This window comes from Mesoplodon mirus, assembly GCF_964341445.2.
Source record: "Mesoplodon mirus genome assembly, chromosome: 13".
NCBI classification, from domain to species: Eukaryota; Metazoa; Chordata; class Mammalia; order Artiodactyla; family Ziphiidae; genus Mesoplodon; species Mesoplodon mirus.
Window position 1 is genome coordinate 64,400,445 of NC_138989.1, and position 23,018 is coordinate 64,423,462.

General features: G+C 49.2%; 1 protein-coding gene across 5 annotated transcripts in view; it reads right to left on the minus strand.

The window, feature by feature from the left end:
* ZBTB7C (zinc finger and BTB domain containing 7C) overlaps positions 1–23,018 on the minus strand; it is a gene marked incomplete at its 5' end in the record, with an annotated part of 374,377 nt that overhangs the window by 51,281 nt on the left and 300,078 nt on the right. Inside the window, one exon of one of the 5 annotated variants that reach the window (XR_014295747.1) lies at positions 15,347–15,422. The exons of the other annotated variants lie outside the window; for them this stretch is intronic. Of the gene's footprint in view, positions 1–15,346; positions 15,423–23,018 lie in introns of those variants that run through there. 5 annotated transcript variants of the gene reach the window in all.

A 23,018-nucleotide genomic window follows, 5' to 3' on the forward strand; every position in this document is an offset into this window, starting at 1 on the left:
AGCGGGGCAGCAGAAACGAGGCGTCAAGCCTGCTGGGTGGGGCTGAAAGGACTGAAACCACCTTGGAGGAAGTGGCCCTTGAACTAGCCCCTGGGGGAACAGAGAGGACCAAAGCCCAGCGGCCCTGAGCAACTGGCTAAAGACCTGAACTGCAGGTAAGAAACGACAGGTCCCCTGCACCCGCATCTCCCAACCCAGTTCCAGGCAGCCTCCCATCTCTCTGGTCCACTGTGACCCTCCCCTTCCAGTCTCTACAGATCCACAGCCTGATCCCCACAACCAGCATTTCATCACCTCTGATGCTGATGGTTTGTCCTCTGAGACAAAACCGTACAAGATCCTGGGCCTCATCTCGTATTCCTGATTTCTCCAGTGCCTTCCAGAATCAGGGGTGGGCATGGGGCACGTGCCCCCACATGATTCAGGGTTCATCGATTCATCACAGTGACACAGCTGCCAGGCAAACGGTGCCCCAGGCGGCTGTCCTTCCTACAGCAGGTGGTCCTTCCATACACGAGCACACAGAAGGTCAGTAGGGGCAGCCGAATTCCCGTTTCCCCCAAGAACTAGCCCTCTCCAGAGATATCACAGAGTGTCTCATTTTACTTAGGGTAAGTCCCTTGAAATGCATGAACAACAAAAATTAAACTTAATGTTCTTCTTGACGCAAATATTCAAGATGGGGAGTAGAAACCTCTCCTGCGATGAAAATGAGACCTCGGGGGGCCAGCTCTCAACTCCAAGCCAACTAAACAGCCACATTTCTGGTGATGCTTGGCATGGCCCCCCCATCCTGCAACTGGTCCCACAAACACACAGCACAGGGGCATCTGTCTGCACTTCTAATGCAGGTTTTCTGACTGTCAGCACCTCTGGAACTGTCCACGTCATGACCAAAAAGTCTGATGTAGCCTCTGAAAGGGAGGCAGTTCTGTGGCAGTTTTAAAGGCTGTGATCTGGCTCATTCTAAGGGATTTCTTTCCAACACCACCATCAGGGTCCTTCTCCCTCTCAGTCCCTCTCCTCAGATCTCAGCATACAGCCTGCAAATCGACAAGTGCCCATAATCAGGTTCAGCTCAGCAGAATGTTTTAACTCCTACTATGTGCAGAAGACTCTCTGCCTGAGCTTTGCAACATGGAAGCCTCCAGCCCATGTGGCTACCGAGCACGTGAAATTTGGCTAGTCAGATGAAGATGAGCCGTGAGGGTAAAGTATACACTGGGTTTTGAAGACTTAGTACAAAACAAAGCTAGAGAATAAATTACAAATAATTTTTATACGAATTACGTGTTGAAGTGATAATATTTTGGATACACTGGGTTAAATAAAATATGTCGCCAAGATTAATGTCACCTATTTCTTCTTCTTTTTTTAATGTGACGACTAGGAAATTTTTAAAGTGAATATGTGGCTTGTATGATATTTCTGTAGGACAGTGATGGTCTGTATACTAGAGAAGAAAAGCATCACAATGGTTTGGGGCTCTGAGGCGTTCTGAGTGAGTTGAAATGAAAACAGTCCCCACAAGACATTTGTTTTCTACATAATTATTTGCTATCCACTTGTACCACCTGCTTGGAGAAGATTCCAACACACTGAACCTTTTAGCAGGGCAACAGTATGAGATGTTTGGGGCAAGAGGTGGGATCTGACCCACCATTATTCTCTGCAGGTGAGACTACAGGTGAAACTCTTTCACAGTGTTCTCCAGGTGTGATCAAATTGTTAGGCAGGTTGGAATTTTCTCAACCCACCTGCGTTGCTAGCAATCATGTTCATGATCTTTAGGGACCCAAGATGGAAGGAGCTGTCACTCAGGCCCTCAGCAGAGGACCAATCTCAAAGAAATGCTGGAATCTGGCTAAGAAAGGAGGAGACGTGTGCACACAGTCTCAGCTCCTCACCTTCCTTCTGGGATGTTTGCTTGTGGAGAGGTATTAGTTAGGGGAGTTCCATGACCAGATATGTGGAAAGAAAGAAGAAGTATAGACAGGCAGCATACTCTGTGTCTCTTCCATGGGCTGGGCATGGGTTTTATGTAATCTCACTATCCTCACCACAACCCTGCTGTGTGGGTATAGGCCCATTTTATAGATGAGAAAACTGACACTCAGAAGGTTGACTCACCCAGGTACTAATGCAGGTTGCTTCTGACTGCCCCCCCCTACAGAAATGATTTGATGCATAAAACTGCTGGGGGATTAGGCCTGGCCTAGAAATCAGGTCACATGTCCTGGATTTCAGGAGTTGGGTGACCTTGGATAAGTGGCTTTCTCTCTCTGAACCTCAATTTTCTTGGGAAAAAAACAAAAAAAAGTAGGTACTGGTGCACAAAACCAGTGTTTCTTTAACTTTTTTCAACTATAACTGATTATAACATTTTTTTCCATGTCCAGGATCTAAATCTATGTGTGTGAAAGAAAAGTTTGATTGAACAATATTTACTTTATTCTGTAACAGCTTATGGAAAAACCTGAAAGAACTTTTTGGCCAACCCAATACATATGATGCATGTTAACATTTTCTAATCTATTCTATTTATATATATATATACACACACATATACATATATACATATATATATACATATATACATATACATATATATATATATTTAAGCTGGTGGATTGCGACCCACTAGACTGATCATATGACCCATGATAAGCTGCCACCTATAGTTTGAAAAACAGTGCTCCAAATGATTGATTTCCAAGCTTCTCTCCAGAACTAACATCCTGAGGGTCTGTTACTGAGGTCAAAGGAAAAGTCTGTAAGCACCTCGGGCTCCGATCAGCTCTCCCCCTGCCCCTCCTCACACAGATGAGGCCCAGAGAACTTAACATGTTTCTTATTGGAATCAGACAGCAGACGAGAGGAGCCTGTAAGAACACTGCCCTCCGGACCCATCAAGAGGTCCCCGTCCATGTAGGCTGTTTGCTGGGACATGGAAGTCTCTCTATTATAACAGAATGCTTCTCTGTAATAGAATTGGTTATATGGGGCTTTACCATTCAATCTAGCAGCACAATACATTTCAGAGCCCTGGAAAAGATGAACTTGAAGTCCCCCTGATTGTAAATAGTGCCAGTGTAAGGAAACCCCGTTGCCCCTTTTGATTAGAAGGTTATAAAGAGCCTTATATTGGCAACCCCTACAGGAACTTATTTTCCCTCCTAGCTTGTCTCTGAAGAAATGACGGCCTCGTCCTAGGGTGTAGGGCCAGGTGTGCTCTAATCCCATGCAGTGAATGGGAGGAATCATGACATTCAGACACAGCCGAGATGTCTGCCAGTGTTGTTACAAAGAAAGCCTCACCCCTCCCCGACTTCTTGCTAGTGCCTGTGCAAGGTCTCTACACCAGAGTGTTCCTGAAGCTTCTGTGGGCATGAGGCCTCCTCTGCATCCAGGTTCCTTGTCTATGACCCCTGGGTGGATGTCCCGGTGTACTCAAGTGTGGCACTGAGAAGGCAAGCAGGGGGGCATGTGGCCCCCGCTCGAGCAGCTAAGGAGGTGAATGGTGCTGGGGGCAGGCCCAGCTTCCAGAAGGCAAAAGGAGGCCCTGGCAGCCAGGAGCAGAGGTCAGGGGCAAACAAGGCATGAGGTGCAGCCACAACAGGCCACTCCTCCCCACGCTGGGCCTTTTAGTGATGCTCCACGTTGCCTTGAGTGGGCATATGTCTGTGTTTCACTTCACAGTTTCTTTTATTTCACTTGTCATGTTAGGAGCTGTTCTATCTTCAGAGTTGGCTTAACTCCTAGGAGTGGTGGCAGGTGGCTCCTGGGGTCCCAGCCAGCCTTCCCTCAGTGCTCCTGCGCCCCTCCGGGCTGACTCCGCTGGGGCCGACTCTGCTGGGGCCAGCACATCTGCACTTCCCTGAGGTAGTCAACAAACACCTGGAGACCACAGCGGGCTGTGAGCCATGCACAGGGGAATTGCTCAGGCCCCACCAACACTACGCCCAGACCCAGGCCTCACGGCTCGTGCTTACACAGTTTCAGAGCCAGCGTGGGCAAGATGGGCTTCCAGAGCTCTCTCAGCCAGAGCTGAGCCCTCCCACACACTTCTCAGGCTCCTCAGGCCCTGCATCAGAACCTGGAAAGTCTGCAGTTTTCAGCACCTGGAAGGACATGCGCAGAAGTTGAGGCTGCTTGTGTGGGTTCAGGAAGGGCCTCTGTCACCCTAACCCCTTTCCTACTGTCCCCCCAAGCCTCCTCGGCTGGCTGATGCCCATAATTCCACAACCAAATTCCTCTGGGGCAAGACAAACCTGGACTTTAGCCCATGTTAAAATGCCCATATCTGGGGCTTCCCTGGTGGCGCAGTGGTTGGGAGTCCGCCTGCTGATGCAGGGGACACGGGTTCGTGCCCCGGTCCTGGAAGATCCCACATGCCGCGGAGCGGCTGGGCCCGTGAGCCATGGCTGCTGAGCCTGCGCGTCCGGAGCCTGTGCTCCGCAACGGGAGAGGCCACAACAGTGAGAGGCCTGCGTACCGCAAAAAAAAAAAAAAAAAAAAAAAAAGAAATAGGTGAAATTAAGTTTTAACAATATATTTTAACCCAATATGTGCAATATATGATTGTTTCAACATGTATCAATCATGAGGCATGTTAAGGTTTTTTTCTTGTCCTCAATCTTTGAAATCTGGTATTTCACCTTTGTGGGCACCTCAGTTTGGAGTGTCCACATTTCAAGTGCTCAATAGCTACAGGCAGCTATGCCTACTGCATGGACAGCTCTAGACTGTATGCACCTGGAGGGCAGGAATTGTTTACTAGTGCTCACAGATGCACTGGATATGGGAGCTGGAGGAAATCTCAGGACCACCTGGTCTAACACCCTTGCTCTGCAGGTGCAGAAACAGCCTCAGCTCACTAGGGGAGGGACTCACTATAAATCACAGTGACTAGAGGGTCTAGCCAGGCCAGAGATCTGTCTTCCAAACAAGACCCCAATGATCCTTCTGTGTCTCAGTCTGTGTGGTCTTCTCTGTGCAAGAAGACTCTGCCCCTTTGCCCACCGTGGGTCCTGGAGGGAGGTGTTGACTGATCAGTGCCCAGTGGTACGTTAGGGTCCACTCAGTGGCCTCCGTTTATCCACTGGGCAGAGTCCAGTGCTCACACTCAGGCCAGTGCCTCCTTTTACCCCCCATCTCCTCCAGTCCTGGGTCAAGCTGTGACCCAGGAGAGAGAAGGGCTCAGGAGGAAGGAACGCTGGCAAACAAGCCAGGTGTGGATGCCAATCACACAATTCTTGGCAGCAGAAGCCATTCTGGGAATCCTGATGTACTAATATTATAATTATGAGGCAACCATCCATCCAATCGGCCATGTGCTTGTTTCTCCATGCTGGGTCCACACCTCCAGCCACAGAGCCCCAGCTGAAATTACAGGAGTACCACCTCCAGTTCCTACACTCTGCATCCCCTCTGCAAGCCTACTCAACCCCGTCCTCCACACTCTGAACACTGGAGGCTACTAGACCTCTCTCAGGTAAGCCTATCAGCTGAGCTGCATGCCTTACAAGGATCGGCTGCGCTGTGCCCACACCTGTTTATGCCAGTTGTGTTTGTTATTGTTATTTCGCAACTTAATTAAATATAATGTAAATTGATGAAATATAAATTCAAAAAGAAAGTAAACTGGGGATTTCCCTCGTGGCGCAGTGGTTCAGAATCTGCCTGCCAACGCAAGGGACACGGATTCGATCCCTGGTCTGAGAAGATCCCACGTGCCGTGGAGCAACTAAGCCCGTGTGCCACAACTACTGAGCCCACGTGCCACAACTACTGAGCCTGCACTCTAGAGCCTGCGAGCCACAACTACTGAGCCCATGTGCTGCAACCAGTGAAGCCCGTGAGCCTAGAGCCTGTGCTCCGCCACAAGAGAAGCCACCGCAATGAGAACCCCGGGTACCACAATGAAGCGTTGACCCCGCTCGCCGCAGCTAGAGAAAGCCCATACGCAGCAACGAAGACACAATGCAGCCAAAAAAAAGAAAAGAAAGTAAACTGAAATTTACATGCAGATGAAAGTGACAGACTCAAAGGTGAGTCATTAAAAAAATGCTGTTTAATTAGGTAGGTGTGAATGAGATAATAAAATATTGGAAAGCAAACCAGAAACCTAGAAGAATTTTGTACTCAAATATGCTTTGTATGTGTCTTTAAGTTCTTCACTTTAATAAATCCATTCTAGAAACCGCAGAAGATGACTTATTTATGAGGATGTGAAGTTTATGCAAGAAGAACAGTGGGGAACGCCAACCACTAAACCCACATACAAATAAGAGGCCTTGACCAACCTCAAGAGATTAGTGAAGAAATGTCCACATATATTCTAAGTCAAAATATTTAAGGTATTCATATACCTTTGGTTTCCAAGGCCTGCTTTAACTGGCTTTTTGGGTTGACTTGTTAACTGTGGGTTCTAGGCAAAAGCTGACTAAGTCAAATTTTTGCCCTCTGGGGGAAGCCCGTGATATATAGCTGATCTTCACTGAACACTGTTGTTGAAGGTGTGAGGAGGTCTTGCATTTTAATATGGGGATCTTGTATTGGTCAGGGACCAGTGAGGACCAGGTAACTCAACAGAGACTTTAGTGAGGGGGGCGCACGTGAGAGAAGTCATGAGTAACAACAGCAAGAAGCTGGTAGGATACCCGGAGAGGAGATAGTATTAACAGAGCACTGACTCAGAGCTTTCCTGCAGGTGCCAGACAATGGTGAGGATACCTGGGGGAAGCTGGAGCCACAGACAGGACACAGGCATGGTAGAGATGCCACCAGATTTAAAGAAGGGTGGTGGGGAGAGAGGGAGACACCTGGTTTTCCCCTTCCTCCTGCCCTCCTGCCCTGAGGTAGTGTCTCCCATTGGCCAAACCTAGCTAGAAACCCACTGGCAAGGGAGCCCGGGCAATGCAGCTTTCGGGTCAGCCCCCAGCATGCGGAGCAGGGCAGGGAAGAAATGCGTCTGAGGATATCCAGGCCTAGGACTGGCCCAGATCTCCTGAAATCCAAAAAGGCCCCACTCGATGACTCAGAGTGGAATTTAAGACACTTTTCAGGCTGTTCATGGAAAAGTGCATATTTGAGGCTGGAACAGGGAGAGGGTTGTCCTCCTGCTGCCCCACGATTGTGCTACGTAAGTGACTGCTTATTCCGAGGCTGGCCTGAAGGGCAGCTCTGGGGAAAAACCAGGGACAGGGATTCCTTCAGGTGCAGACACAGGAGTTCACAGAAGAGCAGGTAACGAAGTGCCCTGGGAAGGCTGAAGTGTTCAGTAAGAGGCAATGCCGGGCTGCACCCCAGCCTTTTCAGTTTTAGGACTTTTAAAGCATTTGTAAAGGCTTTTAAAGTTTAATAGGCTTCTTGTTGATTCTAACCAAATCTAAAAGACGGCTAATTCAAATGGCCATTGCACTCTGTTTTGGCCATTGTCCAACTGCGGTCCTGAAGTCAGATGCTCTGGACCCCGTGGGCAGCCTGGTCACGGCTGCCTGGACAATGATGCTATCGTCTGGCCGGACCCCTATCATTTTTTTCCCCTCTTGTTTTCAGTTTACGTGCAGCCATTGTGGTGATTTTAAAGATTAGGCAGCTGGGGCTTCCCTGGTGGCGCAGTGGTTGAGAGTCCGCCTGCTGATGCAGGGGACACGGGTTCGTGCCCTGGTCCGGGAAGATCCCACATGCCGCGGAGCGGCTGGGCCCGTGAGCCATGGCCGCTGAGCCTGCGCATCCGGAGCCTGTGCTCCGCAACGGGAGAGGCCGCGACGGTGAGAGGCCCGCCTACCGCAAAAAAAAAAAAAAAAGATTAGGCAGCTGATGTTGAGGGTTGTGGTGGGTCATAGTTGCAGCATTTGACTAGCATTTAAGAGACTTGGCTGCTGGTATGTGGCTTGGGGGCAGGTCACTTCATCTCCCTGGGTCTCAGGGTCCTTGTCTGTAAAATAAGGGAGTTGAACTGACGTTATGCATTTCAGGGTCATCCCTCTGACATCACTTTCCATCATGAGGGCTTTTAAAGGGAGGTGAAGAAGGATTTAGGAAGAAGGTAGTTTGAGTCTAGGCAGACCTTGGAAGAAGTTAAAAAAAAATTCCTGAGACGAGATTCCCCTCCTCCCCGCTTATCATATGCTTTTTCCCCCTGAAAGTAGAATTCTAAGGAATTGAGAGTTCTGGTTACTTGGGGTGCACTTAATCAAGGTCTTATTGCATTTTCAATGGCAGAGTTACACAGTGGTTTGCATATGCAGTTACTCCCTAAGTGACTTCTGTTCCCTGACGTCATATCTGTTTCATTAAAATTGAACACTTTGAAACGAAAAAGGGAGCATGGAGCAGGATGGTTCCACCTGGATACAGCTCTGGGGAAACAGCAGTCAAGGTGATAAAAAGCAGCATCCAACCATGCCCATACATTAGCTGCCCTGCCTGAGAGGCAGTAATTGTATTTTCAACCACACGTCACAGCGCTTTTCAACCTGGTGAGGCACTTCTAGGTTATTCTTCTCACTCTGGGGCAGGTAACTTTGGTGCAAAAATCTCTCCCAACTTCCTCTTAGTAGAGACTGTAACTGAACTTCGGCGCTAAGCGATGTAACAGATTATCTCAATACTCCCTAAACGCTGTGCATCAGGACTCAGGCATTCTTGGGTCTAGACAAAAATAAGGAGTCCTTGAATTCCCATGGCCACTTTAAGGCAGTTTCGTGGCAAGTAGTCTTGTTGCCGTGTCCTCTAGAGGTGGAGCAGAGGTCTGCGAAAGCAAAGCCGTTAATAGCCTGCGTTCTCATCCCAACCACAGGTCTGGCGGTCAAAGCAAGAGACAGCAAAGTGAGCTGGGAGGAGAGTCCTGGGGGAGGGTTAACCAGTGGGGATCCCAGTAACTGATTACTGGGTGAAGGAATGAATGACTGTGTCTCGCCGAGGTGTCCTGCAGCCCACAGCTGAGGGACAGGGAAAAGCCCATGGCTTGCAAGCTGACAAACAGCTGGGAAAGTCTTATGTAGAACCCAGCAACTGCAGAAGCCATGTTTCAATCAGGCGGGTGGGCTGCCATCAAGGCCATCACCCAATCTCTCCTCAAAGCTTCCCTTTCTCCTGGAAACTTCTGTCACTGTCCGATAGCACCTGCAGCTCTGCCTTTACTGGGGACTCAGGTCCCTGGTTCCACCAATGTCAAGCCTACTTGATCTACCAGGGGGGTGGGAGAGGTTGCAAGGCGACAGATCCAGCAGAGGGACTGGGCAAGTTGGGTGATTAAATGTGATTCCTAAAAATGAACTGGCAGAATGCAGCCCTACCAAACCCTCCTGCTGGCTGGGGTGGAGGGTGGGAATCAAGGCGGCCCCTCTGATAAGGAGCCTGGTTATCTCTGGTGTCCAGTCTCAGGCAGCTGGCAGCCTTTCCCATCCCGCCAGCACAGGTACAGTGGCTCCGTCAATGGCCTCTTTCCCCAAATATCAGTCATCACCTAAGACAAGCCTAATAAAAGGCTAAAGGCGTCCACTCCTATACCAACTTCTAATGCAATTCAGCAATTCACTTTTCAATTATTTGTGTCTCCTTTAAGCTGCTGGGCTGCAGCCCTTCTCAAGTTCCTCCTTCTGAAGTCCGAGCCCCCAGGCACTCCCAGGAGGGGGCACCCACACTGCCATCTCTTTGGCAACAGTAAACTTTTCGGTGGTGCTTTGCTTCTCTCTTCTCCCATCAGCAGCCCCCCACATCAGGGACATTTGGTTTGAAGGAGTTGGACGCCTTCTCCCAGGTTTTTCTCATCAAGCGTTCCCTTTTTTACGTTTCCTCGTTTCCTCGTTGTCAGCAGATTAGGAGTGAAAGTAATTTACATGGAAGTAGGTGATTCTACAGTTCAGCCTGCATGCTTTTGACAATTAACTAAATAAACTGCTTGGGGTCACTTGGAGTAACAATTCACAGACTTGCCTGTGACAGGCAAAAGTTAAACCCCTCTGTGTGCAGCGACCTCCCCACGGGGTGAGGGGGAGGCTAGTTCTGCAGGAGGGAAATTCAAGGCATCTTATTATTCACCCGCTCCCTTTCCAGTTCTGACCTTAAGAGTACTCTTAACCTTCCTCCTCCAGCTTGCTAATGGGGAAATAAATCTTGGGAGAGTATCTTAAATTCTTTTTTATCACAGACTGTATCACCAAGATAATAAGACCAGCCTTCAGAGTAACCATTAAGCCACAGAAGGTGTGGTCATCATTTATGATTTTTTTAGCCTTAATTGCTAGACAGACACTTTAAGTGGGAAGTCTGTCTAATGAGCCCAGTCATTAAAACATCAAAAACTGTTATCTGGGGTTTCTATTTTAGTTAGACATTACATTATTTTAATAAGGGGGCCGCATTTCTTGTCACAGGGTTTGGTAATGGAGGCTGAAGCAACCCCCTGGGGACTGGGGGAGGGGGAGGGGGAGGGGGAGGCAGGCTTGCCTTTGGAAAACAAGGTCGAAAATCAAGCCTGAGCCCTGCAAGGGGGAGAAGGGGGATGCAGACGAGCAAGTCTGGGCACCTGATCGGGAGGAGGGCCCTGCTGTCAGGGCAGTGGGGGTGGGGGGCTGGAGCCACCGCCCCGGCCCAGGATGGGAGAAAGCAGGTCACGGGGCGTTCTGGTCTCCTTGCACATCGTTTCAGAGCTTTCCAATCTGTCGCCACACCTTGGCGCACAGCGTCCTTGGCCTGGAAGCTCCTCTCCTCTTGGCCTCCTCCTTGCTGCGTGGGGAGGGAGGAAGCCTGCAGGCTCGCCCAGTCCCTGGCCTCCCGGAGCCGCCCCTCCTCATCCGAGCCCATTTCCCCCTCCTCCGGCCTCACAACAGGCATTCTCAGAGCTGCCTGGCGGCACCCAACTCAATTCCACACTGGGCATTCTCAGACTGAAGGCTGAAGATTTGGACAGTCATTGTTGGCTACTTTTTACTGATCTGGACCAGCACAGTCCTATGTGAGCCACAGATGCAGGCGATGTATGTAATTTAAAATTTTCTAGTAACCACATTTAAACAATAAAAATAAACAGGTCATTTTAAGGACATATTTAAATACCAACATATCCAAAATATTATCATTTCAACACGTGGTCAATATTTTTCAAATGGTTAAGGATCTCTTTTACATTCTTCTTTTCACACTAAGTCTTACACTTCCAGCTCATCTCAGTCTGGACCACATTTCAAGTGCTCCAGAGCCACCTGTGGTAGAGATGACCGTATCGGACAGAACAGGTTTAAGCTTTGGTTTTCCAAGTAGCTAACGGTTACCGAGCACTTACTCCGTGCCAGGCACTGTTGTAAAGAGTTTACACGTAATAATTCATTTAACACTCACAACAATGCCACTGAGTAGATGCTACTATTATGCCCATTTTACAGATGAGGCAATTGAGGCAGAGAGAGGTGAAGCAACTTGCTCCAGGTCAGAGCTTGTGAGTGATAACACCCAAATGGGGCACATTGTAGGTATGGGCTCAGCATATATTTGAAGCCTGACTGTCGGGCCCCTTGCTCATTCTAAATGCAACTGAGCCCTAGATGACCCAGTAATTGTGCTGACAAACTCCCCACCACCCCAAGCCATCTGGGAACTGCTGGTTCCCTCCCTCTGTGTGACTGACAGCCCTGGCCATGGAAGCCCCAGGTAACCACCAGCTGCTTGTCTGGGGGTTCATGTCTAATACCAGGAGATCCTCCTCAAATAGGAAACTTGCCAACAGGTAGCTTCTATTTTGAAAAAAAAATCAAGAGGTGAGTTAAAAAGACAACCTTTTAAAAAAAAGAAAGCTTTTGACACTGACAACTTCTGACATTGAAGCACTGGAGAACATCCTAAAATCCACCATCAAACCATAGGATAGCAAAAGATGACAACAGGAAAACATTTCCATGGTTATTATCACCTCATCATCAAAAAGATATGTATGAACAGTGAAGGCACAACATACTCCAGCCTAGTAGATGCTCAGTAAACACTGGCTGGAAAGGTTAGCTAACCTAGTCTTCTTGGAAAAGTAGATAGAGCTTGATAGAAAGAGTTATCATCCATGGTAACTATTTCACTCCAGACACAACTGAGAATGGTTATCAAAACCAGGAAAATAGAACAGGATGACCTAAGCAGACAGAGGTTTGCATGCAAGGAGTGTGATGTCTTGGTGGAGGATGAAGGCAGGCAGGGCCCAGGGCTGCACTGCAATGATATCCCACACAGTCAGCCTTCCTCACTAGACCAGCGCAAAACACATAAAAGTGGGCGTGTGAGGAAGGGACGACAACTTTTCAAAAGGGGGACATAATTCACAGCATGATTGTTTGGTTTTATATTAGAACCCAAGTCAACTGATTAAATTTATAAAGAAGAGAGGCAGGAAAGGCAAATATAAGACACGGAAGACCCGGTTGTCTGTATATACAGGAGACGAAAATGCCGGGGTACCAGTGGGCCACAGACCAGCCCAAGACTTCCAGAGATCAGAAAAGCCCACTCCCACAAAGAGAAATGAGAGGTCTAGTCTGGCCCCTCCAGGGAGGCAAAGATTCATAGAAAAACAACAAAGACACCATCAACAACCAAGGCCTCTGGCAAAGAGGAAAGGATCATGGTTTACTGAGTTGAGAGAAGAGAAAGCTGGTGGGATGCAGGAGACTCTGACCCAGCAGCATGCAGATCTCAGCACAGGAGAGAGATCTCGGCACAGGAGAGAGTCACGCAACCTGGGTTGAATCCAGCCCAAACAACTCCCTTGCTCTGTGGTCTTGGGCAATCTCTTCACCTTTCAGAGCCTTGCCTCCTTTATCTATAAAACAAGGATAATAATAGCTGCCTTGGCAAGTTGGGCAAATGGATAAAAAAATATGTAAAGTTAACATATGACGAAGTGATTCCACTCCTAGGTATATACACAAGAGAAATGAAAACACTTGTCCACAGGTAAAAACCTGTACATGAATGTCCATAAGAGCCCCAAAATGGCAACAAACCAAATGTCCATCAACTGATGACCAAATAACAAAATGTGGTAGATCCATACAAGGGAATATGATTTAGCAGTAAAAAGGACTGAAGCACTACATGCTACAACATGGATGTACCCTGAAAACGTCATGCTAAGTGAAAGAAGCCAGTCACCATGGACCACATATTGTGCGATTCCATATTTGCAGAATATCCAGAATTGGCAAATCTACAGAGACAGAAAGTAGATTCATGGTTGCCAGGGGCTCTAGGGAAAAATGGGGAGTGACTGCTAACAAGTATAAGGTTTCTTTTTAAGGTGATGAATATGTACTAAAAATGATTGTGGTGATGGCTGTACAATTCTGCGAATATAGTAAAAATTTTGAATTGTACACTTTTAATGGGTAAATTGCATGGTATGTGACATAAATATGTATAAAATCCAGCCAGTGCCTGGCAAGGCCCCTGGTATAGGAGATCCTTTCTTCTTCTTTTTTATTTGTTATAAGGATGCAAGAGAGGCAAGCAACACAGGGATCTAAGTGCTCTCGGGGGTCTGTCTTCCAACCGGAGGCAAGCTTCAGGTTTCCCTGGGTGGCCCATTCCCCAGGCGGAAGTGAACGGGTTGGCCCAGCAGCGTGTGGGTGTGCTGTGCAATGCCAGGGCACACCGCAGTGCCTCCCAGGCCCTGGGCAGGCAAGCCCTGCAGCTCAGAGCAGCGGGGTGTGGAGGTTATATAAGAAGAGCCCACACCCAGCTGTCTTGGGATAATTCAGCCTTGATTTCTGCTAACACCACCCTCCCATAGTGCCTGCCGTGGCTGGCAACACATTGATAAATGTCTCTGTGGCTCTGCAGGAGATGTGTTCCAACTGGGTGGCTCACTCCCACGGGGCTAAACAGTGTGGAGAGTGTTTGCAAAGCCTGTATGCCCCCTTCCTCTTCACTTCTGGTCTTTCCTCAGAAGACAAGTCCTCCCTTCTGGCCCCCAATTCTGTTGATGTGGGAAGAGTCTGGAATGGGATTTAGGATATGCGCAACCTTGGTTCCTGTGGCCACTGCAGACTTTCACATAGATGAGTGATCTCAGGCCTACGGGAAGGCAGAGCTGAGAGCTGTTCATCTACATCACCCCACACATGGTGCCTGGTACACTCTGATGGATCCTCCTTTACAAAGCCAGGAGCTGGCAAGGAATCTTAGTGCCTCTGCAGAGGCACTATTGCATCCCGATACAACATTGGGGCATGTGGGATTGCGCCGGGCCTTGCAGGACACATAGGGTCCATGACCCTGGCTCATTTAATACCATACTGCCCCCCAGCAAGTCAACCCCAAAGAAGCCCCCTGCACACACTTTCCAAATGCCCCCTGAGGATGTATTGCTCCAGGGCGTGGGGGGAGGCAGTATCGTCCCTGGGATCTCCAAGGTTTCTTCCAGCCCCATCAGTGGTGTGCTAGGAAAGCTTTGACAACCAGCTCTCCAGAACAAAGGAGGCATGTGGGGGTGGGGGGGCCCTGGTGTGTAGACTGTGCTGATTTCTATGGTGTAAATACTCCCACCACGGCCAATTTCAGTGACTGTGCTGAACCACTGGTTACAAAACTCCTAAAATTTAACCACCGGCTCCAGCGCTCACAAGCCGGTACAGGCTGGCCCCAGCATGCCTGACGCTGTGCGTCTTCCTGTACAGCTAATTTAGAAGGTGCCCTGAATTAAGAACTCAGTTGGAATACTCTTTCTAGGGTCTTATTTTAGAACCAAATAATAATACTAATAAAAATCCTGGGCTTCCCTGGTGGCGCAGTGGTTGAGAGTCCGCCTGCCGATGCAGGGGACACGGGTTCGTGCCCTGGTCCGGGAAGATCCCACATGCCGCGGAGCGGCTGGGCCCGTGAGCCATGGCCGCTGAGCCTGTACGTCCGGAGCCTGTGCTCCGCAACGGGAGAGGCCACAACAGTGACAGGCCCGCGTACCGCAAAAAAAAAAAAAAAATCCTGAGAGCATCTTGTGACCTGAACCAGGCTATGGAAAAATGAGAAATGTTTCACCGAATGGCAAGGCTGCTGCGTGTACATCAGGTGAGCACAGGGCCACGCACGGGGTGGCAGGAAGCTGCTTGCTTCTCTGCCCATCGCCAGCTTTGGTGACAGTCCCTGCCCCAGAGCCCCGCAGCTTGAGGGGCTGAACGACTCTGGCTGGACTCCTCCCCCGCAGCCTTTCCCAGCAGAATCCTCTCCTCTGCCCAGCATCTCACCTGCAGAAAGCACTTGACAAGCTCTTCTGTCCCCAGGTGGTTCAGACTTAGTGCGCGCCTCCTCCCAGGGGGCCTTGGTTTCCAAAAGTGGCAACAAAAGGAAGAGGGCAATACTTAAACCGAAGAATCCCAGACGTGGACACAGGCGGGCAAGGCAGCCCTGCGAGGCCAGCATGGCAGAGAGAGCAGCTGTAATAAGAAACAAGGGGTGGAAACCCTGTTATCATGGCGGGGGCGGGGGGCGGGTAATGGGAACAGGATGGGAAGACAGTACCAGCAAGAAGCTGAAACCCCTAAAGGAGGCAGTATTGAGAACTAGTTCCCAGATTGGGGGTGGGGAACCCGAGGAAAGCAGGAGGGAGGATTACCAAGGGGCTGGAGGTTCCTGGGACCTAATGGCTTTGTTCGCTATCCTGATTGTGAGGATGCTTTCCCCAGCAAAACCTATCAAACTGTAAACATCCCCCAGGCAAGCTGTGGAGATGGGTATTTGACTCGACCCAGAGACCCACCATCTTGGAACAAACCATCGTGGCATTAGGAAGAACCAGGGAAAGGGGATCTGGAGCAGGGTCGGGGGATGGGGTGGGGCGACAGAACCTCTCTGGTCGCCCACGTCCAGACTGCGCGCAGATTGCAGGGGTCCAGGGAGGGGCAAGGGAGGAAGGGGGGGGAAGTGGTTATATAAATGGGCTCAGCAAATAGTCAGACTGCCCGGAATTGTCTGTTTGCGGGGATGAAGGTGATATAATTGGAATCAGAGCCTCAGCTGAACCAGGAAATGAGTGGAGATTTAAATACCAGGATGCAAAGTTTACCAAAAGGATAGGAGAGAGGGAGGGAGGAGGGAGGAGAGGTGGAGAATGTGGGGAGCGAGCTTTGGAGAGAAAGGTGGAGGAAGGGTCAGGAGACGGAGGAGGGGAGGTAGGGAGAGAGGCCAAGGAGGAGGGGAGGAGGGGAGGAGGGGAGGAGGGGAGGAGGGAGGGGAAGGGTTGAGAGGAGGAGGGGAGGGCGGGGGGGGGGGGGGGGAAGGCCAAGGAGGAGGGGGAGGAGAGGAGAGGTGGGAAAAGGGTGGGGGAGGGGGAAAGAAGGAAGAGGGAGGGGGAGGGGGAGGGGGAGGGGGAGGGCTGAGAATCTGGGGAGGAAAGGCGCTGACACAGCAAGGCCAGGAGAGGTTTGCACAGTAGACTCCCTGAAAAGATTCCTGGAGGTCGCCAACACCTTTTAGGCAGCTGGGAGGGAAAGAGGAGCCTGGAGATGTTTCTGGAGATAAGCGCAGCTTGGGCTGAGGCCAGAGGCAGGCCCAGAGGCTGGGCTGGGCAGAACCCAGGGTGCTGGGCAGGGCCTGCGGTGCTCTGGCCGTTCGGGTGCTCCCAGGAAGCAAGTCACACACCACACTGACATGGGAGCCCTCCTGGACAGCATCCCCTTTCCCCCGGGGGGGTTGTTTTCAAATTAGGATGGAGTCTAGGTTCATCCCTGGAGCTTAAGAATGAGCTTGGCTCAGGTGCTGAGATGGAGCCTCAGAAAACTCTACGGGTGCCCCCAGTGAAGTAAAGAGCAAATTACCTAGAGAGTAGCTGTAGGACTGGTTGAGCTGATTTCTTCAGTCCTCGTTTGCTCTTGAAAGGAGTTCAGAGGTTCCTAGGGTTTGATTTTATGCCCCAATGTCACCTCTTCTTTCTCCCCTCATAAAGACAAAACGTTTCCCTCAAATATTTGTTAGACCACATGAAATTCCACCATTAGAAAGTCATTGCTTTGAGTACATCTGAGGCTAGGAGAGTGAAGTTACTTGCACATGGTCACAGGTGTCTGACTCCGGAGTCTATGCCCTTCCCACCCGAGGGGAGCAGTGGGGTGCCCTTCAGGGTGAAGCACCCAGGAACAGTAGCGGCAGGCTAATATGGAAGGACTGCAAGACTCTAGGGTTTGGAATTTTCTCATGCAGGGGAAACCTGCAGTAGGAAAGCAGGAAATAAGAAATGGTTGAGATTTCAGAAACTTGCAGTGCAGATTTCAGAAGTTTAAGTGCAAGGAGGTGGCCTGGCTTAGCAGGAATGTTAGGTCAAAGGGAGCAGGACATACATAAGGAAGGATGTTTTCCCAGCCTGAGAACCCAAGAGAGGGGAGATTTGGGGAAAGGCAGAGCTGCACAGACCTCAAGGTTCACCCACCCTAACAAACCCATTTGATAGTTGAGGAAACTGAGGCACAGAGAGGGGAGGACCTGTCCACCGTGAGTCTGGAACCGATGGGCCAGACCATGGGTTCCCTTGCTCACTGCCCTGTGCAGTTTCTTCTCAGTACCAGGGCCAGCTGCTCACAAGCACTAGCAAGTTAAAGGAAGCCAGGTAAGAGCAGGAAGGCAAGCAGGCAGACCAGCAGCAGCAAATGTGGAGGTGCTCCTGGAGAGATGCCAGAAGGAGCCCCCAGCCTGGTACGCTGGGAGACCGAGGCTCTGGGATTTGTATGCTGTGTTTATTGAGGCCTGATGGTGTGACCAAACGGTGGTGGCCTGGTTCAGGCCGAGCTCTGTGGGCAGGGCCTTCCACCCCTTTTGTCCTGCTCTGTGTCCTGTCCTGCTTTTTCTGTTTTTAGTGACTATGCATTTGCTCCTTGCCATGGGATCAGCAAACTATTGGAGTTGTTAAATGTCCCTGAAATTGTGGGTAAAAAAGTAGAGAGAGGGGAGCACTGCGGGGGAGGGCAGTGAGCTGTAGCTAGGCAAAGCCCTAAAAGCCCTAAAAGGTTCTGGAGTACAGAGACTTCCTGGAGGAGAAGAGCTTGGAGAGGGAAGGCCACACAGTTCCCAGTGTGGGGTGAGATGAGGGGTAGCGTCCCGGAAATGGCCTTGGGGCACTGCTGGGAACCCAGGCCAGAGGTGGCTGTCACAGGCTGAATGGAGGCGCAGGGGAGAAAGCAAGGGGATGAGGGGACCCCAGCCTCAGCCCCTGAGCAGAGGGAGCCCAGCCAGCCAGCCCAGCCCTACCCTTAGTTTCCCAGTTTTGGACACCTGGACCTTGTGCCCCTTTAGGGAGGGCTCCTTCCCTTTCTAGAATTGGAAAGATCCAGAGGTGACTTGAAACTGCCCATCAAAATGAGTGAAAACGCAGATATGAACTTGTAAACAGTGTAATCATCACTGTGTTGCAACAAATACACACATGAACAGAGCGTGCACGGGACGAGAGTGGGGCAGCCCAGCCAAACGATGGATAAATGAGGACGCCTGAGGCAGGGCCTGGGATGAGCCAGGACAGGGACTGTGGATGTATGTTTTCTAGACGGTCTATACCAAGCATGCGTTACTATTATCATGGATGCGAATGTTCATTTATTGAGAAAAGAAAAAAATACTATTTTTTACGAAAGAACAAGAGGTGCCATCTTGTTCGGAGAATGACTCAACCACCAACAGCCATCTCTCCACACACACTTCTCTCTCTTCCCCCCAGACTCAGAAACCTGATTTCCTCCCATTTCCCGCATGTTCCATGGGCCTGACAAGCAGCAGGGATGGTCCTCAGAGAAACCTGTGGGGCTGAAGGGGCACAGACCACTCAGCCCCAAAGTGCAGGCTGGAGGGATGGCCCCATTTCACAGAGTGGGAGACTGAGGCACAGAGAGATGAAGTGACTCAACTACAGGCCCACGGAAAGTAGTTAGTGGGAGCAACCATAGATCCTTAATTTCATCTTGGTGATCTTTTCTATTCTATATACTGCTTTATTGAATTTATAATTGTCATCACCATCATCATCAATATCATCCATGGGCATAGTATTACTGGCTCACAAGGGCGAGAGCCATCATTTTTTGTGTGTCTTTTACACACAGACCTTGGGCCCAACAAGTCCTATACCACACTGACCAGTGGGTGGACGTCCCGCAACTTCCTTGACCACAGCTGCCCACACCCTGGCTGGCCTGTCGCCTTCACCCGGTTTGCAGAGCAGAGCTCTAAAAGCCTCTCTGTTGCTGGCGCCTCTTACCCAGCCTGCAGTGCACTTTTAAGAGGCATGCTCTTTAGGGAGCTAATTACCTAATTAGTGCATCTAGAGGAAGGCTAAACTTATGAGGCTGATAATAAGGCAAAACCCATGAAACAATTGTGCCAGGCGACTCCTTGCTGTCAGGCTCGTTGTCTGCGTCAAATTATTAATTATAATTCTTAATCACTCCTTTTCCCGTCAGAACCCCTGAGATTTAATTCGCCTCATCGTTTGGCCCTCCTAGAATACACGATTCTGAATGCCTTCCTTCTCCAGGGTGATGGGGGGGATGGCGACATCTAGCCATACAGCCTGAGAGCACCTGTAGACACCCGCCTGGCCGCCAAGGCCAGGGTTTACCCATGCCAGCGGGTCCTGTCCTGGGGAGGATGTGCTTGGATAGGAAGCCCAAGGAGGGGGTCCAGGATGGGGCGGGGATGTTGGCTGGGCAGGGGGAGCAGCACAGTACAGCTGTTGTTAGCAGTCTGATGGGGCTGTCAGGCAGAAGAGAAATTAGGCCGATTCCATTGCTCCGTGGACAGAATTAGGATCAATGGGCACGTTGTGTGAGGTTCGATTGGAACAGAACAACTTTCTGACAGTTAGAGCTATGCTAAGGTCGGCGCGAACTGTCCAGGGGGAAACCAGTCTCCGCGGGCTGGACGCATTCTGGCAGCTCATGGATCCCCACCTGCGAGACACAAGGATTCCCCCCTCTTGTGTGCTCCCTTCCATCTTAAACTGATTGTAGGTGTCTGGGTCTGTCTCTCTCCCCCCACTCCCAGCCCAAGGCCAAGACGGTGCCTGACTCAGGCCTGTGTCCACACCCCGCCCCCAGCCCCTCTCACAGCCCCTGGTGCTCAATGAACATAAGTAAATTTGAGCTGAAACAGAAAATGAGCCAGCTTCATCAAATCATAAAAGTCCAACACGGATATGAAATAGAATATTTGGATTGGAGGAAATGTCAGTGGGGACTTAGCTTTACTTTTCTCCAAGGAGTGGAATAAATTTATATAATATTTGTGAAATTAACAGTTATTTTAAGGATTAAAAAGTCAATATGAAATTTCAAAAGAGTCCTCAGATGGCATTTTTTCCCTTTTCTAAGTATTTGGTAACCCAAGGTGAGCTACTACCCAGGACTGTTCTGATCCTGTCGTGATTGTCCAGGGGAGGGGGGCCAGAGGCGGGAAGCCCTGTGTGGGGCTTGGCAGGAAGTGGGTACAGGAGGTGTGCTCTGTTTAACCTCAGATGTGACAGATGATGACGTGGCCTTTTTGTGGATGGACTTCCAATGCTCATTCATTTTTAGACTTTGTCAAAATAGAAAACAATATATGTGTGTGTGTGTGTGTGTGTGTGTATAAAACAGAAGAAACTCAGGCATAGCCAGTCAAGAAAAAAAGAGAGTAAACACAAATACACAATATTTCTTGGCAGGCAAGTTAGCAATTTGGGGCCTTAAAATTATTAGGTACATTCTCTTCGAGCTAGCAATCCTACTTCTCAGTGTTTATCCTAATAGTTAAGTATGTGCAATGGTTTTTATTACCTAATATTAATCTTAGTATTGTTATGCCATGGAAGAAATTTTAAATGTCCAAGAAAAAAAGGTTAAATAAAATATCTGATTGTACATTTATACAATGAAATGACTTGTAGTCATTAAAATAGTACAGATAAGTATTTTACTGACATGGAAATATTCTACGTGGTGACATATACAAACAGTGTTGCACAGAAAGATCCCAATTTGTTTAATAAAATATATAATCACAGAAAAATATCTGGAGTGATATAAATTTATAGTAATAACCTGCAGTGGGAGGATTACAATAGTTTAATTTTCTTTCTTTTTCTCCTTTTCTTTCTTTCTCCCTTTCCCCTTCCTTCCTTCCTTCCTTCCTTCCTTTCTCCCTCTCTCTTTCAACAACGGACATGTGTTACTTTTATAATTAAAAAGTTTAAGATTATGTATGCTTTTTCCAGGAAAAGAGCATCATTAGAGATGGTTGAGAAAAAAAGTTTGCAAAATGTATGTGCAAATCTATTGTGTGTGTGTGTGTGTGTGTGTCTGTATACACTGAGAGAAACAGGAAAATATTCAGAATATCAAACAGAGGGTTAAGTATCCTCTGTTTCTTATCCGTTTCTAAGTAGTGGGACTTAGAGGGCTTTCCCCATCTTTTCATTGTTTATGTAAAATGTAAACGTAAAATTTTACATAAAATGTAAAAAGTTCTGAACGTAATCACTGTGTGGTCTCTTAAACGCTAAGTGGGTTTAGAGCTTTAGGCTTTAGGGAAGTGTCCATGCAGATGATACCTGGCCCATACATGTGGAGCACCCGACTTTGAGTGTCCATCAAGGGAAAATCTGCTCCCACAAAACCAGGAAGCTGATAGGGTGGTATTTCTTTAGGATTACCTTGAAGGTGTGCTTCCTGTAGTCCTGGGACCGGGCATTTTGTTGTGGATGGAAGTGTGTGACATAAGGGGAAAGGTCCTGGACCTGCTGGCCAGTGGACCCATCTGTGACACCAACTAACTGCAGTGATCCCCTCCAAGCCTCAATTTTCTCATCTGCTAAATGGAGATAATCCTCTCTGATCTGCCTCTCTTCCCAGAGCTGTGGATGGACATGGAAAAGCAAAACTCCCCAGATGGAAGGAAGAACCATCATGGGTAGTTACTGGGAAAGCCAGAGACAAGGCAAGAAGATGAGCTCGACAGGGGATAATTAAGGTTAAATTGGCTTCAGAACGAGCTTGGACTAGAGTGCCTCCCTGGAACTCACTCTATCCCACAGGGCTGGCAGGAGGCAAGGGGCAGGAAGTGCCCCAGCTCACCTTCACTGGGGGCTACCTCCTGACCTAGGGTGTGGCTATTTTCACTTGGGTCAAATTCAAGGGGAAAGCCATGCAAAGCCACAGGTCTAGTATTTCTCTCAGAATCTCAGAAACAGAACATGTGCAAATGATGAACTCATCTTGTCCTCAGACCGAGCCCTCAACACAGGTTCCATCTCAAGTTGCATTTTGGTTGCTGATGGTGTAAACACAGCCCCAGTGACATCAGAACCACCTCCTCCGCTCCCTGTGCAAGGTGTGCTCCCGTCCCGTCATCAGGGGCTGCCCCAGGAAGCGGGCTGCTCACCAGTGCATGGGGTGGCTTGGCTCTGGGTCTCTGTTTACTTGTCTGTAAAGTGAGGGTTGTGTTGTCCCAGGAAAGGCCATTTCTACTTTTGAGATCCTGAGATCCATCACCTGGTGATCTAGAGGCAGTAGTGTTGTCCTTGACAGAAGTCATCACAGTCCTGGGATTGATCTCATACAGGGGGGTCTGGAGGTAAATTTACAGGTGGCAGGACTACTGGGCAGGAAAGGAGCTCAAGAAAATGTGCGACTCTATTGGGGAGGACGTGGGGCCACTGGGAACTGATGGACGACTGGCAGAGTGATAATGGGTACAACCTCTCTGGAACACAATTTGGCATCATTTTATGAAGTTGAACATGAACACTCCCTCTGACCCAGCAATCCCACCCCTAGAGACACTTCTGGACACATGCTCCAGGAGACACATGACAGCATGTTCTCAGAAACATTGTTATTAATAGCAGAAAAACCTGCAGACATCTTCAGTGTCATCGACCCAAAACTGGATAGATTGGTTGTGGTATATTCATACCACAGAATACTATTCGGTGGTGAAAATGCATAAACCATGGCTAGCTGCATCCACATGGATGAATCGTAGAAACATAATATTGAGTGAGAGAAGCAATC